This window comes from Oncorhynchus keta, unplaced genomic scaffold, assembly GCF_023373465.1.
Source record: "Oncorhynchus keta strain PuntledgeMale-10-30-2019 unplaced genomic scaffold, Oket_V2 Un_contig_6342_pilon_pilon, whole genome shotgun sequence".
Lineage (NCBI taxonomy): Eukaryota > Metazoa > Chordata > Actinopteri > Salmoniformes > Salmonidae > Oncorhynchus > Oncorhynchus keta.
Genome location: NW_026288807.1, coordinates 40,568 through 59,831, shown reverse-complemented (window position 1 = coordinate 59,831; position 19,264 = coordinate 40,568). Strand labels below are relative to the sequence as shown.

General features: G+C 43.0%; 1 long non-coding RNA gene and 1 pseudogene across 1 annotated transcript; both read left to right on the top strand.

Annotated features, from left to right (window-relative positions):
* The first annotated feature begins 406 nt into the window (after positions 1–406).
* Positions 407–17,845, top strand: LOC127925835 (zinc finger protein 436-like; annotated as a pseudogene).
* LOC127925840 (uncharacterized) lies at positions 15,179–16,390 on the top strand. Its single transcript, XR_008122499.1, has 3 exons — positions 15,179–15,429; positions 15,677–15,928; positions 16,019–16,390. It is a non-coding gene; the product is annotated as an uncharacterized LOC127925840 (long non-coding RNA).
* Positions 17,846–19,264: the final 1,419 nt, after the last annotated feature.

Sequence of the window (19,264 nt, the reverse complement as noted above, 5' to 3'; positions counted from 1 at the left end):
TTTCAGTTAGTAATAATTTGTAAAGCGGCTCTATTTGCTTCTTTTTTTTCAACATTCTGAACGTCTAAATAATTAATGTTGTTCTGAAATATGAACACAGAAACACTGAACATTTTGGACTCTTTATTATGGCGGCGATTTGACAAAATTACAATCATGGTCCTGAATTGGACTCACATTTTTCTGGTCTCGACTCGGTCTCGGACCACTCGCCCCCTCCCAGTCTCGGTCTTGAGTCGGTCTCGAACTCAACACTGATTAGTATTTTAATGACAGATAGTACAAAATATATCCAGAATTGTGCACATTTTCCATAATTTTCGCCATAATTATTCATTTTCAAAGTAAACAGGATGGGACTCTTATCCTGAAGGATTCCAAAACCTTTGACCCGGACGTACTTAGGTCTTCTTGCCTGTTTCGCAGCGGTCAACAAAGCTATTCTTTCAACCACCTCAGCAGCTTGATAGCCAACAATAAACCGAAACATTGACGGTCATAGGCCATTTTTGTGAACATTAACTAATCTTACTATTTTAAACACGCGTCTGTTTACGTATCTACTGGTTAATTTTGACCTAATTTGCTCAATACATTTGCAAACCTGTTAAGATTGATACTGAGCCTAGCACTAGGATAGTCGCTAATGCTAAATAGCTAGCTGATATCTCCGACCATGAGCTCATTAAATTATTCCCCCTCTGCTAAAGAAGAGGAGGTTTGTTGCACGGAGACCGAAGCTCTGGGGCTGAACATTGTCGTGAAAGAAGAAGATGAGGGTGTTACAGTGAAAGGAGATGAAGATGTTTTCAGAATTAAAAAGGAGGAAGAGGAGGATGTTACAGTGAAAGAAGAGAAAGAACATTTTGGGTCAGAAGAGGGGATAGAGGCTGTCATAGTGGAAGAAGAGGAGGTAGAAGCTTTCAGAATGAAAAAGGAGGAAGAGGAAGATATCACATTGAAAAAAGAGGAGGAGGATGTTACAGTGAAAGAAGAGAAAGAACAATTTGGAGTGAAAGAGGAAGAGGGGATAGAGGCTGTCACAGTGGAAGAGGAGGAGGTAGAAGCTTTCAGAATTAAAAAGGAGGAAGATGAGGCTGTCACAGTGGAAGAGGAGGAGGTGGAAGCTTCGATAATGAAAAGGGAGGAAGAGGAAGATATCACATTGAAAAAAGAGGAGGAGGATGTTATACTGAAAGAAGAGAGAGAACATTTTGGAGTGAAAGAGGAAGAGGATGCTATATCAATAAAAGAGGAGAAGGAAGACGTTTTGGGAGCGAAAGAGGATGATGATGAGGAGGAAGAAGAAGAAGAAGGAGGAGGGGAGGAGGAGGAGAAGGAGACAGAAGATCTGATTAACACCAGTGAGTATTGTCTTAAAAACAGGGGCAGGAACTCTGCAGTATATATATAAAAAATATATATGCCATTTAGCAGACGCTTTTCTCCAAAGCGACTTACAGTCAGTCATGTGTGCATACATTCTACGTAAGGGTGGTCCCGGGGATCGAACCCACTACCCTGGCGTTACAAGCGCCATGCTCTACCAACTGAGCTACAGAAGGACCAGTGGTTGAACTGTGTTGTTTTTAAGATTCTACTGATGTTCGACACATGAATGTTGTTCTTTACTGAACGATTCTGCGATTGGTCCTTGCGGTTTTTAAAACGGTTAAACTAGTGATATATCGGCCTATAGCCATTCTTTATTGGAGATTATAAACTGGGAGCCTTGAATGCTGATTGGCTGAAAGCCATGGTATACCATGGGTATGACAAAACATACATTTTACTGCTCTAAATACGTTGGTAACCAGTTTATAATAACAATAAGGCAACTCGGTGTTTGTGGTATATGGCCAATATTCCACGGCTAAGGGCTGTATCCAGGCACTCTGCGTTGCGTCGTGCTTAAGAACAGCCCACAGCCGTGGAATATTGCCCCCCAGGGCCTTATTATTTAAATATAGCCTCATTTATAAATGCCCCCACGAGCTTTAGTTCAACTGTCACAGTTCCCATCAGAACCAATAATATAGGTTAAGTTGTACATTAAGCAAAACACAAATCTAAACGTAGACATTTCTAACGTATACAGTCCTAATGTTCCTGAAAGAAAGTGGAGCTAAAATTAAAGAGGAATCGTTCACGTTTAGTTTTATAAATAAAATATGTGAAATGTCCAGACTGGGTTTAATAGCCATACCCATTAAATAATACATTTTTAAATATAATCAATTAAAACATGTAAAAATCCAACTGTTAAAAACATTACCCATTAAATAATACATTTTTAAATATAATCAATAAAAAATTCCAAAAACAGACATTTTTGTTATGTGATCTTGAATGATAATCACCTTCCCCTGAAGTTACTGAAATCATTTATTACTATTAGTCATGGAAGTAGCACTCATCACAAGTCCAATCACATCCGCAGAGATCAACCAGTACACACCCTATTCAACTTATAAACCAATCATAGACTTCAATCACGACTTGATTTGTTGTTACTGATTGGTTAGAACAAAAATCTACTACCGCACTGGCCCTCTGTGGATAAGAACCACCACACAGGCCCTCTGTGGATAAGAACCACCACACCGGCCCTCTGTGGATAAGAACCACCACACCGGCCCTCTGTGGATAAGAACCACCACACCTCCCCTCTGTGGATAAGAACCACCACACCGGCCCTCTGTGGATAAGAACCACCACACTGGCCCTCTGTGGATAAGAACCACCACACCGGCCCTCTGTGGATAAGAACCACCACACCTCCCCTCTGTGGATAAGAACCACCACACCGGCCCTCTGTGGATAAGAACCACCACACTGGCCCTCTGTGGATAAGAACCACCACACCGGCCCTCTGTGGATAAGAACCACCACACCGGCCCTCTGTGGATAAGAACCACCACACTGGCCCTCTGTGGATAAGAACCACCACACCGGCCCTCTGTGGATAAGAACCACCACACTGGCCCTCTGTGGATAAGAACCACCACACAGGCCCTCTGTGGATAAGAACCACCACACTGGCCCTCTGTGGATAAGAACCACCACACTGGCCCTCTGTGGATAAGAACCACCACACTGGCCCTCTGTGGATAAGAACCACCACACTGGCCCTCTGTGGATAAGAACCACCACACTGGCCCTCTGTGGATAAGAACCACCACACTCGCCTTCTGTGGATAAGAACCACCACACTGGCCCTCTGTGGATAAGAACCACCACACTGGCCCTCTGTGGATAAGAACCACCACACTGGCCCTCTGTGGATAAGAAAACCACCACACCGGCCCTCTGTGGATAAGAACCACCACACAGGCCCTCTGTGGATAAGAACCACCACACTGGCCCTCTGTGGATAAGAACCACCACACCGGCCCTCTGTGGATAAGAACCACCACACCTCCCCTCTGTGGATAAGAACCACCACACCTCCCCTCTGTGGATAAGAACCACCACACCGGCCCTCTGTGGATAAGAACCACCACACAGGCCCTCTGTGGATAAGAACCACCACACAGGCCCTCTGTGGATAAGAACCACCACACCGGCCCTCTGTGGATAAGAACCACCACACAGGCCCTCTGTGGATAAGAACCACCACACCGGCCCTCTGTGGATAAGAACCACCACACCGGCCCTCTGTGGATAAGAACCACCACACCTCCCCTCTGTGGATAAGAACCACCACACCGGCCCTCTGTGGATAAGAACCACCACACCTCCCCTCTGTGGATAAGAACCACCACACCGGCCCTCTGTGGATAAGAACCACCACACTGGCCCTCTGTGGATAAGAACCACCACACTGACCCTCTGTGGATAAGAACCACCACACTGACCCTCTGTGGATAAGAACCACCACACAGGCCCTCTGTGGAACAGAACCACCACACTGGCCCTCTGTGGAACAGAACCACCACACTGACCCTCTGTGGATAAGAACCACCACACTGACCCTCTGTGGATAAGAACCACCACACAGGCCCTCTGTGGATAAGAACCACCACACTGGCCCTCTGTGGATAAGAACCACCACACTGGCCCTCTGTGGATAAGAACCACCACACTGGCCCTCTGTGGATAAGAACCACCACACTGGCCCTCTGTGGATAAGAACCACCACACCGGCCCTCTGTGGATAAGAACCACCACACTGGCCCTCTGTGGATAAGAACCACCACACTGGCCCTCTGTGGATAAGAACCACCACACTGGCCCTCTGTGGATAAGAACCACCACACTGGCCCTCTGTGGATAAGAACCACCACACTGGCCCTCTGTGGATAAGAACCACCACACTCGCCCTCTGTGGATAAGAACCACCACACTGGCCCTCTGTGGATAAGAACCACCACACTGGCCCTCTGTGGATAAGAACCACCACACTGGCCCTCTGTGGATAAGAACCACCACACCGGCCCTCTGTGGATAAGAACCACCACACTGGCCCTCTGTGGATAAGAACCACCACACTGGCCCTCTGTGGATAAGAACCACCACACCGGCCCTCTGTGGATAAGAACCACCACACCTCCCCTCTGTGGATAAGAACCACCACACCACACCGGCCCTCTGTGGATAAGAACCACCACACTGGCCCTCTGTGGATAAGAACCACCACACCGGCCCTCTGTGGATAAGAACCACCACACCGGCCCTCTGTGAATAAGAACCACCACACAGGCCCTCTGTGGATAAGAACCACCACACCGGCCCTCTGTGGATAAGAACCACCACACCGGCCCTCTGTGGATAAGAACCACCACACCTCCCCTCTGTGGATAAGAACCACCACACCGGCCCTCTGTGGATAAGAACCACCACACCTCCCCTCTGTGGATAAGAACCACCACACCGGCCCTCTGTGGATAAGAACCACCACACTGGCCCTCTGTGGATAAGAACCACCACACTGACCCTCTGTGGATAAGAACCACCACACTGACCCTCTGTGGATAAGAACCACCACACAGGCCCTCTGTGGAACAGAACCACCACACTGGCCCTCTGTGGAACAGAACCACCACACTGACCCTCTGTGGATAAGAACCACCACACTGACCCTCTGTGGATAAGAACCACCACACTGACCCTCTGTGGATAAGAACCACCACACAGGCCCTCTGTGGAACAGAACCACCACACAGGCCCTCTGTGGAACAGAACCACCACACCGGCCCTCTGTGGATAAGAACCACCACACCTCCCCTCTGTGGATAAGAACCACCACACTGGCCCTCTGTGGATAAGAACCACCACACTGACCCTCTGTGGATAAGAACCACCACACTGGCCCTCTGTGGATAAGAACCACCACACTGACCCTCTGTGGATAAGAACCACCACACCTCCCCTCTGTGGATAAGAACCACCACACAGGCCCTCTGTGGATAAGAACCACCACACCGGCCCTCTGTGGATAAGAACCACCACACCGGCCCTCTGTGGATAAGAACCACCACACCGGCCCTCTGTGGATAAGAACCACCACACCGGCCCTCTGTTCACCACACCTGGAAGAGGGGATAGGAAAGGGATCTATTGATAATGGAAGATATTGAAAAATGTCTGATTATGTACCATGAAAAAACTAATTGTAAAAAAACTCTGCTGTGGTCAAATACAAAGAAACCATCACAAAACAACTTATCAGGGCAACATTTGAATTGGGACACTTACCGATCATGTGCCGTGGTGAAAACGGGTTTGATGGGCTTCAACTCCGGCACCACAGTCTTCGCCCTCTCAAACTTCTGGCAGGCTAGACAGGGTGCTGACCTTCTTAAGCAAAAAAAAAAGAAAAAAAGTGTGAAATTGAAACATGGTGTGCTCTCTGATATGACATTCATTGAATTCATAATCATTCCAGATATGATAGAATGTGATTGATAAACAAAAAGGTTAATCCACTTGCACCTCCTTGGTAATTCCCCGTCAGAAGGAAGCGTAAAGTTGATTTTGGCATTCATGCGCTTCACTCCGATATTACCAGCATGCATCTCGGTCAGCACGGCCTCCTTCTCCTCCTTAGTAAAAAAAATCACCCTCCTGTGTGGCTGGCCATCCTTGCCTAACAAGTTGGAAGAGAAGAGTTGTTGAAATACTCGAGTCTAAGTATATTTGCACTGCTGTCTTTCTCTCTCTCTCTCTGTCTTCCACTCTCTTCCCACCTCTCTCACTTTCACCCCCCTCTCTCTATCTTCCACTCTCTTCCCACCTCTCTCACTTTCACCCCCCCCCCTCTCTCTGTCTTCCACTCTCTTCCCACCTCTCTCACTTTCACCCCCCTCTCTCTGTCTTCCACTCTCTTCCCACCTCTCTCACTTTCATCCGTCCCCCCTCTATGTCTGTCTAGTGTTGATTGATCAGGTTTAACACATAGCTAAACACCTCAATATGATATACAGTTGAAGTCGGAAGTTTACATACACCTTAGCCAAATACATTTAAACTCTGTTTTTCACAATCCCGGACATTTAGTCCTAGTAAAAAATTCCCTGTCTTAGGTCAGTTAGGATCACCACTTTATTTTGGACAGGATCCAGGCATCCAAATGATTATGGTGGATCCCACCCTCCTTATAGAGCATTGTCTGCTTCCAAAAGGTGTCAAAGTTGCCTGCAAAAGTTACACCCGGGACGGGGAGGACAAAATGGCGCCGTAAAGAAAACACTGTGTTTCAGAGAGCTCCCGTAAAGAAAACACTGTGTTTCAGAGAGCTCCCGTAAAGGAAAACACTGTGTTTCAGAGAGCTCCCGTAAAGAAAACACTGTGTTTCAGAGAGCTCCCGTAAAGGAAAACACTGTGTTTCAGAGAGCTCCCGTAAAGAAAACACTGTGTTTCAGAGAGCTCCCATAAAGGAAAACACTGTGTTTCAGAGAGCTCCCGTAAAGGAAACACTGTGTTTCAGAGACCCCCGTAAAGAAAACGCGTGTTTCAAAGAGCTCCCGTAAAGGAAAACACTGTGTTTCAGAGAGCTCCCGTAAAGGAAACACTGTGTTTCAGAGACCCCCGTAAAGAAAACGCGGTGTTTCAAAGAGCTCCCGTAAAGAAAACACTGTGTTTCAGAGAGCTCCCGTAAAGAAAACACTGTGTTTCAGAGAGCTCCCGTAAAGAAAACACTGTGTTTCAGAGAGCTCCCGTAAAGGAAAACACTGTGTTTCAGAGAGCTCCCGTAAAGAAAACACTGTGTTTCAGAGAGCTCCCGTAAAGAAAACACTGTGTTTCAGAGAGCTCCCGTAAAAGAAAACACTGTGTTTCAGAGAGCTCCCGTAAAGGAAACACTGTGTTTCAGAGAGCTCCCGTAAAGAAAACACTGTGTTTCAGAGAGCTCCCGTAAAGGAAACACTGTGTTTCAGAGAGCTCCCGTAAAGAAAACACTGTGTTTCAGAGAGCTCCCGTAAAGAAAACACTGTGTTTCAGAGAGCTCCCGTAAAGGAAACACTGTGTTTCAGAGAGCTCCCGTAAAGAAAACACTGTGTTTCAGAGAGCTCCCGTAAAGAAAACACTGTGTTTCAGAGAGCTCCGTAAAGAAAACACTGTGTTTCAGAGAGCTCCCGTAAAGGAAACACTGTGTTTCAGAGAGCTCCCGTAAAGGAAAACACTGTGTTTCAGAGAGCTCCCGTAAAGGAAACACTGTGTTTCAGAGAGCTCCCGTAAAGAAAACACTGTGTTTCAGAGAGCTCCCGTAAAGGAAACACTGTGTTTCAGAGAGCTCCCGTAAAGGAAACACTGTGTTTCAGAGAGCTCCCGTAAAGAAAACACTGTGTTTCAGAGAGCTCCCGTAAAGAAAACACTGTGTTTCAGAGAGCTCCCGTAAAGGAAACACTGTGTTTCAGAGAGCTCCCGTAAAAGAAAACACTGTGTTTCAGAGAGCTCCCGTAAAAGAAAACACTGTGTTTCAGAGAGCTCCCGTAAAGAAAACACTGTGTTTCAGAGAGCTCCCGTAAAGAAAACACTGTGTTTCAGAGAGCTCCCGTAAAGAAAACACTGTTTCAGAGAGCTCCCGTAAAGAAAACACTGTGTTTCAGAGAGCTCCCGTAAAGGAAACACTGTGTTTCAGAGAGCTCCCGTAAAGGAAACACTGTGTTTCAGAGAGCTCCCGTAAAAGAAAACACTGTGTTTCAGAGAGCTCCCGTAAAGAAAACACTGTGTTTCAGAGAGCTCCCGTAAAAGAAAACACTGTGTTTCAGAGAGCTCCCGTGGCATTCGTTAATTTGCTTTCTTTTTCGCTTGAAAAAGTGGTAGAACACCCTAACCTGAAATAAGTTACCCTACAATGAGTCTTGACGGCTATTTCTCAAAAGTTTCCCAACAACATGCCCAGCAGAACTACTAAGAACTCGACCAGAACCACCACCGTGTTTAGGAGGAGCTAACTAACAAAGCTAATACCACCACCCCTGTAGATGTACAGCAGGGTCTAACTAACGTTAGCCTAGCTAATACCATTGCGGATCCAGGCACAATGGACTTGGTGATTCAAAAGATGACTGTTCAGAGCTACCATTCCTAATGTCATCCTGTTTCAGCCGTTCAGAGCTACCATTCCTAATGTCATCCTGTTTCAGCCGTTCAGAGCTACCATTCCTAATGTCATCCTGTTTCAGTCGTTCAGAGATACCATTCCTAATGTCATCCTGTTTCAGCCGTTCAGAGCTACCATTCCTAATGTCATCCTGTTTCAGCCGTTCAGAGCTACCATTCCTAATATCATCCTGTTTCAGCCGTTCAGAGCTACCATTCCTTATGTCATCCTGTTTCAGCCGTTCATAGCTACCATTCCTAATGTCATCCTGTTTCAGCCGTTCAGAGCTACCATTCCTAATGTCATACTGTCTGTTGTTCAGAGCTACCATTCCTAATGTCATAGTGTTTGTTGTTCAGAGCTACCATTCCTAATGTCATACTGTTTGTTGTTCAGAGCTACCATTCCTAATGTCATCCATCCTGTTTCAGCCGTTCAGAGCTACCATTCCTAATGTCATCCTGTTTCAGCCGTTCAGAGCTACCATTCCTAATGTCATCCTGTTTCAGCCATTCAGAGCTACCATTCCTAATGTCATCCTGTTTCAGCCGTTCAGAGCTACCATTCCTAATGTCATCCTGTTTCAGTCGTTCAGAGCTACCATTCCTAATGTCATCCTGTTTCAGCCGTTCAGAGCTACCATTCCTAATGTCATACTGTCTGTTGTTCAGAGCTACCATTCCTAATGTCATCCTGTTTCAGCCGTTCAGAGAGCTACCATTCCTAATGTCATCCTGTTTCAGCCGTTCAGAGCTACCATTCCTAATGTCATCCTGTTTCAGCCGTTCAGAGCTACCATTCCTAATGTCATCCTGTTTGTTGTTCAGAGCTACCATTCCTAACGTCATCCTGTTTCAGCCGTTCAGAGCTACCATTCCTAATGTCATCCTGTTTGTTGTTCAGAGCTACCATTCCTAATGTCAACCTGTTTCAGCCGTTCAGAGCTACCATTCCTAATGTCATCCTGTTTCAGCCGTTCAGAGCTACCATTCCTAATGTCATCCTGTTTCAGCCGTTCAGAGCTACCATTCCTAATGTCATACTGTCTGTTGTTCAGAGCTACCATTTCTAATGTCATCCTGTTTCAGCCGTTCAGAGCTACCATTCCTAATGTCATGCTGTCTGTTGTTCAGAGCTACCATTCCTAATGTCATCCTGTTTCAGCCGTTCAGAGCTACCATTCCTAATGTCATCCTGTTTGTTGTTCAGAGCTACCATTCCTAATGTCATCCTGTTTCAGCCGTTCAGAGCTACCATTCCTAATGTCGTCCTGTTTGTTGTTCAGAGCTACCATTCCTAATGTCAACCTGTTTGTTGTTCAGAGCTACCATTCCTAATGTCGTCCTGTTTGTTGTTCAGAGCTACCATTCCTAATGTCATCCTGTTTGTTGTTCAGAGCTACCATTCCTAATGTCATCCTGTTTCAGCCGTTCAGAGCTACCATTCCTAATGTCATCCTGTTTCAGCAGTTCAGAGCTACCATTCCTAATGTCATCCTGTTTCAGCCGTTCAGAGCTACCATTCCTAATGTCATCCTGTTTCAGCCGTTCAGAGCTACCATTCCTAATGTCATCCTGTTTGTTGTTCAGAGCTACCATTCCTAATGTCATACTGTTTGTTGTTCAGAGCTACCATTCCTAATGTCATCCTGTTTGTTGTTCAGAGCTACCATTCCTAATGTCATCCTGTTTCAGCCGTTCAGAGCTACCATTCCTAATGTCATCCTGTTTCAGCCGTTCAGAGCTACCATTCCTAATGTCATCCTGTTTCAGCCGTTCAGAGCTACCATTCCTAATGTCATCCTGTTTCAGCCGTTCAGAGCTACCATTCCTAATGTCATCCTGTTTGTTGTTCAGAGCTACCATTCCTAATGTCATCCTGTTTGTTGTTCAAAGCTACCATTCCTAATGTCATCCTGTTTGTTGTTCAGAGCTACCATTCCTAATGTCAACCTGTTTCAGCCGTTCAGAGCTACCATTCCTTATGTCATCCTGTTTCAGCCGTTCAGAGCTACCATTCCTAATGTCATACTGTCTGTTGTTCAGAGCTACCATTCCTAATGTCATAGTGTTTGTTGTTCAGAGCTACCATTCCTAATGTCATACTGTTTGTTGTTCAGAGCTACCATTCCTAATGTCATCCATCCTGTTTCAGCCGTTCAGAGCTACCATTCCTAATGTCATCCTGTTTGTTGTTCAGAGCTACCATTCCCAACGTCATCCTGTTTCAGCCGTTCAGAGCTACCATTCCTAATGTCATACTGTCTATTGTTCAGAGCTACCATTCCTAATGTCATCCTGTCTGTTGTTCAGAGCTACCATTCCTAATGTCACCCTGTTTCAGCCGTTCAGAGCTACCATTCCTAATGTCATCCTGTTTCAGCCGTTCAGAGCTACCATTCCTACTCTCGTCCTGTTTCAGGCGTTCCCGAGCGGTCTACTCCAAACGTCTTGGAGAGAGTACATAGGTTTTTAATTGTTCTTAATATTCTTAACAATTATTTACAGACAGATTATTTCACTTATAATTCACTGTATCACAATTCCAGTGGGTAAGAAGTTTACACACTAAGTTGACTGTGCCTTTAAACAGCTTGGAAAATTATGCCATGGATTTAGAAGCTTCTGAGCTTCTGATAATTTGAGTCAATTGGAGGTGTACCTGTGGATGTATTTCAAGGCCTACCTTCAAACTCAGTGCCTCTTTGCTTGACATCATGGGAAAATCAAAAGAAATCATCCAAGACCTCAGAAATAAAAATAGTAGACCTCCACGGGTCTGGTTCATCCTTGGGAGCAATTTCCAAATGCCTGAAGTTACCACGTTCATCTGTACAAACAATAATACGCAAGTATAAACACCATGGGACCATGCTCCCGTCATACTGCTCAGGAAGGAGACACGTTCTGTGTCCTAGAGATGAACGTACTTTGGTGCGAGAAGTGCAAATCAATCCCAGAACAACAGCAAAGGACATTGTGAAGATGCTGGAGGAAACAGGTACAAAAGTATCTATATCCACAGTAAAACGAGTCCTATATCGACATAAGCTGAAAGGCTGCTCAGCAAGGAAGAAGCCACTGCTCCAAAACCGCCATAAAAAAGCCAGACTACGGTTTGCAACTGCACATGGGGACAAAGATCGTACTTTTTGGAGAAATGTCCCTGGTTTGATGAAATAAAAATAAAACTGTTTGGCCATAATGACCATTGTTATGTTTGGATGAAAAGGGGGAGGCTTGCAAGCCGAAGAACACCATCCCAACCGTAAAGCACGGGGGTGGCAGCATCATGTTGTGGGGGTGCTTTGCTGCAGGAGGGACTGGTGCACTTCACAAAATAGATGGTATCATGAAGAAAGAAAATTATGTGGATATATTGAAGCAACATCTCAAGACATCAGTCAGGAAGTTAAAGCTTTAGGTCGCAAATGGTTCTTCCAAATGGACAATCACCACAAGCATACTTCCAAAGTTGTGGCAAAATGGCTTAAGGACAACAAATTTAAGGTAATGGAGTGGCCATCACAAAGCCCTGACCTCAATTTGTGGGCAGAACTGATAAAGCATGTGCGAGCAAGGAGGCCTACCAACCTGACTCAGTTACACCAGCTCTGTCAGGAGGAATGGGCCAAAATTCATCCAACTCATTGTCGGAAGCTTGTGGAAGGCTATCCTAAACGTTTGACCCAAGTTAAACAATTTAAAGCCAATGCTACCAGATACTAATTGAGTGTATGTAAGCTTATGACCCACTGGGAATGTGATTAAATAAATAAAAGCTGAAATAAATCACTACTATTATTCTGACATTTCACAATCTTAAAATAAAGCGGTGATGCTAATTGACCTAAAACAAGGAATTTTTTACTGGGATTAAATGTCAGAAATTGTGAAAAACTGAGTTTAAATGTATTTGGCTAAGGTGTATGTAAACTTCAGACTTCAACTGTACCTGATAACATTATTTTGCATGACCTTTTTTGATAGCCCACTATACCAAACAGAGCAGGCATAATCAAAATGACACTGAGTCAAGGTTGAGACAAGCAGTTCCTTAACGTTAATGTTAAAATGTCTAACGTTACGATATAAAAATATATATATTTGTTCGCCATTTTAGAAATAATTTTAGTAGCAATCAGGTCTCAGAATGGGATAATCTAGGGACACACCAAGATAAGATACACTTGTTTTAGATTCAATCTCCTTGCCTGCACAGTTTACTGTTATCTTGTCACCCCTAAGCAATCTACGTTTTGTTCCAAACAAAATCGATTCGGGTTTCCCAAAATGTAGTGACAATTTGCTGTCACACAACCAATCACAAAAAAAAATGCAATTCCTTACTGAGGTCTCTCTTCTATGTAAACTGTATCCTTCCTGATACCAGTATGGCTGAATCATCAGCATAAATAAAGAGTTTATACAGGTTTACTGTATCTGGCATATCATTTTTTATTTTTTACCTTTATTTTACTAGGCAAGTCAGTTAGAACAAATTCTTATTTTCAATGACGGCCCTGGAACAGTGGGTTAACTGCCTGTTCAGGGGCAGAACGACAGATTTTGTACCTTGTCAGCTCGGGGATTTGAACTTGCAACCTTTCGGTTACTAGTCCAATGCTCTAACCACTAGGCTACCCTGCCGCACATAACATATATTAGAAATAAGAGGACCTAAAATGGATCCCTGCGGTACTCCATAAAATATTTATTTGGCCTCTGACGGAACATCACCAACATTACATACTTGTGTTCTGTTGGTCAGATAAGACCTAAACCAATTCACTGCTACATAGTTTAGACCCATGCATGTCAGTTTAATCAGGGGAATGTCATTGGTCCACAGTGTCAAAAGCTTTCTGCAAGTCTAACATGACCATACCTGAATAGTTCCCCTTCTCTGAGGCTTTCCTGCTTAATGTGAAAGGTGAATAAGGCAAGTAATCCGTGGAATGAAGCCAGACTGGAGTTCATAAAAGTTTTATCTCTCAAGTTGATTAATAAAACAAATCTCTCAAGGCCGTTGGATGAGGTGCTGAGGATTGACACAGGCCTGTAGTTTCCTACATGCTCTTCTTGGATGAGGTGCTGAGGCTTGACACAGGCCTGTAGTTTCCTACATGCTCTTCTTGGATGAGGTGCATTCTTCTTGGATGAGGTGCTGAGGATTGACACAGGCCTGTAGTTTCCTACATGCTCTTCTTGGATGAGGTGCTGAGGATTGACACAGGCCTGTAGTTTCCTACATGCTCTTCTTGGATGAGGTGCTGAGGATTGTAGTTTCCTACATGCTCTTCTTGGAGGATGAGGTGCTGATGGATTGACACAGGCCTGTAGTTTCCTACATGCTCTTCTTGGATGAGGTGCTGAGGATTGACACAGGCCTGTAGTTTCCTACATGCTCTTCTTGGATGAGGTGCTGAGGCTTGACACGGCCTGTAGTTTCTGTTTTGAGATGCCTTGGGCCTGTAAATGTATGAGGTGCCACTACTAATAGAAAGGTTTACAAAGGTGCTGAGGATTGACACAGGCCTGTTATGCCTTTTGGATGAGGTGCTGAGTGACACAAGCACTACCCTTTATTTGTTTGAATTTTTTTTTTTGTAGTTTCCTACATGCCTTCTTGGATGACTGAGGATTGACACAGGCCTGTAGTTTCTATGAGCCAATTGTGCGTTTCCTACATGCCTTCTTGTGGAGTGGAACCGCCCGGGACTGTTTTGAGATCCTTGTACCCGAAGGTTTACAAATACGTGTTATCCTTTTAGCAGTGACACAAGCACTACCCTTTATTTGTTTGAATTTTTTTTTTTTTTTTACCCGGACATAGCCTGGTCGCGCGAACCCTGGGACTCTGATGGCACAGCCCTTAACCACTGCGCCACCCGGGAGGCCAGCACTACCCTTTATGAACCTTGCAGGAAGATTATCCAGTCCAGTTGCTTTTGTTGGTGCTCTTTAAGCATCGTAGATTGTTCACTTGGTCCTCTGTTATCATGCACAGTGCAAACAAATCATTTGTGATACCTTTGCTATGGTAAAAGTTGGTAATGCAAACTGTTCATAGTGTCCAGAGAAGGACGGTAACTTCTTAACCAGAGATGAGGCTATAGTGGTTAAACATTTTTTTAACCCACTGTTCCCAGGCCGTCATTGAAAATAAGAATGTGTTCTTAACTGAAAAAATTTAATTAGCAGGAAATAGTCATCACCCAAGTGAAAGTGGAAGGAAGTAGATCTATTATCAACACAGTCACATCTTATCTTATATTATCTTCGTTTTTACATTAAGTATGATCACTTATCTCACAAGGTACTAAAAATATTGGGGAAAATGTTTTTAACTTGAGAGTCAAGAACTCAACACAAGTTTATCTTTTTTCAGCTTTTGAAATTGTCAACGAGTAGAAACTTTCCAAAACTGTCAATGACTACATAATAAAGCATCTGATTGGCTTAGAATTTAAAACTGGTATGGATACAACCACCACATTAACTGGTTGAAACAGGAAATAGATTTAAAACTGGTACTGACTAGTCTAATACATGTATTCTACACTGACTAGTCTATTACATGTATCCTATACTGACTAGTCTATTTATCCATTAGGTCTATTACATGTATCCTATACTGACTAGTCTATTTATCTATTAGGTCTAATACATGTATCCTATACTGACTAGTCTATTACATGTATCCTATACTGACTAGTCTAATACATGTATCCTATACTGACTAGTCTAATACATGTATCCTATACTGACTAGTCTAATACATGTATCCTATACTGACTAGTCTAATACATGTATCCTATACTGACTAGTCTAATACATGTATCCTATACTGACTAGTCTATTACATGTATCCTATACTGACTAGTCTAATACATGTATCCTATACTGACCAGTCTATTTATCTATTAGGTTTAATACATGTATCCTATACTGACTAGTCTAATACATGTATCCTATACTGACTAGTCTAATACATGTATCCTATACTGACTAGTCTAATACATGTATCCTATACTGACTAGTCTATTTATCTGTTAGGTCTAATACATGTATCCTATACTGACTAGTCTATTACATGTATCCTATACTGACTAGTCTATTTATCTATTAGGTCTAATACATGTATCCTATACTGACTAGTCTAATACATGTATCCTATACTGACTAGTCTAATACATGTATCCTATACTGACTAGTCTAATACATGTATCCTATACTGACTAGTCTAATACATGTATCCTATACTGACTAGTCTAATACATGTATCCTATACTGACTAGTCTATTACATGTATCCTATACTGACTAGTCTAATACATGTATCCTATACTGACTAGTCTAATACATGTATCCTATACTGACTAGTCTATTTATCTATTAGGTCTAATACATGTATCCTATACTGACTAGTCTAATACATGTATCCTATACTGACTAGTCTATTTATCTATTAGGTCTAATACATGTATCCTATACTGACTAGTCTATTACATGTATCCTATACTGACTAGTCTAATACATGTATCCTATACTGACTAGTCTAATACATGTATCCTATACTGACTAGTCTATTTATCCATCAGGTCTAGTACATGTATCCTATACTGACTAGTCTATTTATCAGGTCTAATACATGTAAAACAACAATATGTTAGTATATATTTATATTTATTATTATATTTATATTTATTGGCCTCAAAGCGCTACAGCCACTCTGTGATGACAAGCTCTGCTCTTTTATTGAGGGATCTAGTCTAGATTAAACCTCATAGGTAGACCGTTTTACCATGTCGAGGTTTCATTCAGGTCTCTCTGTTTAACCAAATACTCTGTCTTTGACAGGAGAGAGATCAGACTCTCATTCTGAAAGCGGGACGAGGCCTTCAGAAGAACCTGACCCAGAGACGTCCAAACCAGCGAGAGCACACCACTGCTCCCAGTGTGGCAAGAGATTTATCCGGTTAGGGCACCTGAAAGAACACATGAAAACACATACAGGGGAGAAGCCTTACCACTGCTCCCAGTGTGGAAAGGGTTTTGGACAGTCAGGGCATCTAAAGGTGCATGAAAGAAGACACACTGGAGAGAAGCCATATCAATGCTCCCAGTGTGAAAAAAATGTTTCTCACCAGGGGACCTGAAGTCACATGAGAGAACACACACACAGTCTTTAGAGGCCTTTCCAATGCGCTCAGTGTGGAAAGAGATTTATCCAGTCATCGCATCTGAAAGAGCATGAAAGAATACACACAGGAGAGAAGCCGTATCAATGCTCTCAGTGTGGAAAGGGTTTTAGATACTCGGGGCATTTAAAAGTGCACGAAAGAACACACACTGGAGAGAAGCCGTATCAATGCTCCCAGTGTCAAAAGGGTTTTTCTCACCAGGGGACCTGAGAAAACATGAGAGAACACATTTAGTAGATAGGCCTTTCCAATGCTCTCAATGTGGAAAGAGATTTATGCAGTCATCACATCTGAAAAAACACAAGAGAATACACACAGGCGAACAACCATTCCAATGCTCTCATTGTGGAAAAAGTTTTACCCGTTTGGGGAACTTGAAAACGCATGAGATGACACACACAGGAGAGAAGCCTTTCCATTGCTCCTTCTGTGGAAAACGTTTTACCCATTTAGGGAACCTGAAAATGCATGAGATGACACACACAGGAAATAAGCCTTATCACTGCTCCCAGTGTGGAAAAGGTTTTGGACACTCAGGGCATCTAAAGGTGCATGAAAGAACACACACTGGAGAGAAGCCATATCAATGCTCCCAATGTGAAAGTAAATTTTTCTCATCAGGGGACCTGAAATCACACGAGAGAACACACACTGTAGAGAGGCCTTTCCAATGCTCTCAGTGTGGAAAGAGTTTTACCCGGTTAGGGAATCTGAATATGCATTTGAGAACACACACAGGGGAGAAGCCATACCACTGTTCAGACTGTGGAAAGAGATTTATCCAGCTCGGGGACCTGAAATCACATGAGCGGACACACACAGGAGATAAGCCTTTCCAATGCTCTCAGTGTGGAAAAAGTTTTGCCTGGTTAGGGAACTTGAAAATGCATGAGAGAATACACACAGGAGAGAAGCCTTTCCACTGCTCCTTGTGCGGAAAGAGTTTTACCTTTTTAGGGACACTGAAAAAGCACGAGATGACACACACAGGAGAGAAGCCTTTCCAATGCTCCCAGTGTGGAAAGAGTTTTACCCAGTTAGTGAACCTGAAAAGGCATGAAGGAACACACACAGGATAGAATCAAGAATGAGAGAATAGAGGGCTGTGTTCTGACTTATAGTTTTAACAATCTTTTTGTGCTTTGGTTTATGCCACATTAAATAAAATTGTAAGAAAAAAATAGGCTTACTTTTGTTCTTTAGTTAATTTTTCTCTCAAAACATCAAAAAATTAGAATAGATTTGGCATGTTTTCATTTTCATCTAAAATTTGGATATTATTGAATATAAACCCTTGATTTTGCATGATTTGGATTTCATTTTCATTATGATTTGGATATGTTTAAACCCTTGTGTGTTCATTGATAAATATAAACCCTTGTGTGTTCATTATATGATTTGGATATTATTGATAAATATTAAAATTTGGATATTATTGATAAATAAATCCCTTGTGTGTTCATTATATGATTTGGATATTATTGATAAATATAAACCCTTGTGTGTTCATTATGATTTGGATATTATTGAAAATCATTCATGTGTTTTTATTTGGGAATTATTGATAAATATAAACTTGATTATATGATTTGGATATTATTGATAAATATAAACTGATCTTTACCTCTTGAATTTAGTCGTTGTGTTTTTCATTGAGTTCATTTGTGTGTAGTAGTTATTATTAAGCTGTGTGATAATTAGATGACATTGTTCTGATGACATTGTTAAGTTGTTGACATTATAAAACATTTACTACCTCAATGTCCATCAGTACTGTTCCATCATGTGTCCATCAGTACTGTTCCATCATGTAGTGTCCATCAGTACTGTTCCATCATGTAGTGTCCATCAGTACTGTTCCATCATGTAGTGTCCATCAGTACTGTTCCATCATGTAGTGTCTATCAGTACTGTTCCATCAGTACTGTTCCATCAGTACTGTTCCATCATGTACCATCAGTACTGTTCCATCATGTAGTGTCCATCAGTACTGTTCCATCAGTACTGTTCCATCATGTAGTGTCCATCAGTACTGTTCCATCATGTAGTGTCCATCAGTACTGTTCCATCATGTAGTGTCCATCAGTACTGTTCCATCATGTAGTGTCCATCAGTACTGTTCCATCATGTAGTGTCCATCAGTACTGTTCCATCATGTAGTGTCTATCAGTACTGTTCCATCATGTAGTGTCCATCAGTACTGTTCCATCATGTAGTGTTGTCCATCAGTACTGTTCCATCATGTAGTGTCCATCCTGTTCCATCAGTACTGTTCCATCATGTAGTGTCCATCAGTACTGTTCCATCATGTAGTGTCCATCAGTACTGTTCCATCATGTAGTGTCTATCAGTACTGTTCCATCATGTTCCATCAGTACTGTTCCATCATGTAGTGTCCATCAGTACTGTTCCATCATGTAGTGTCCATCAGTACTGTTCCATCATGTAGTGTTCCATCATGTAGTGTCAGTACTGTTCCATCATGTAGTGTCCATCAGTACTGTTCCATCATGT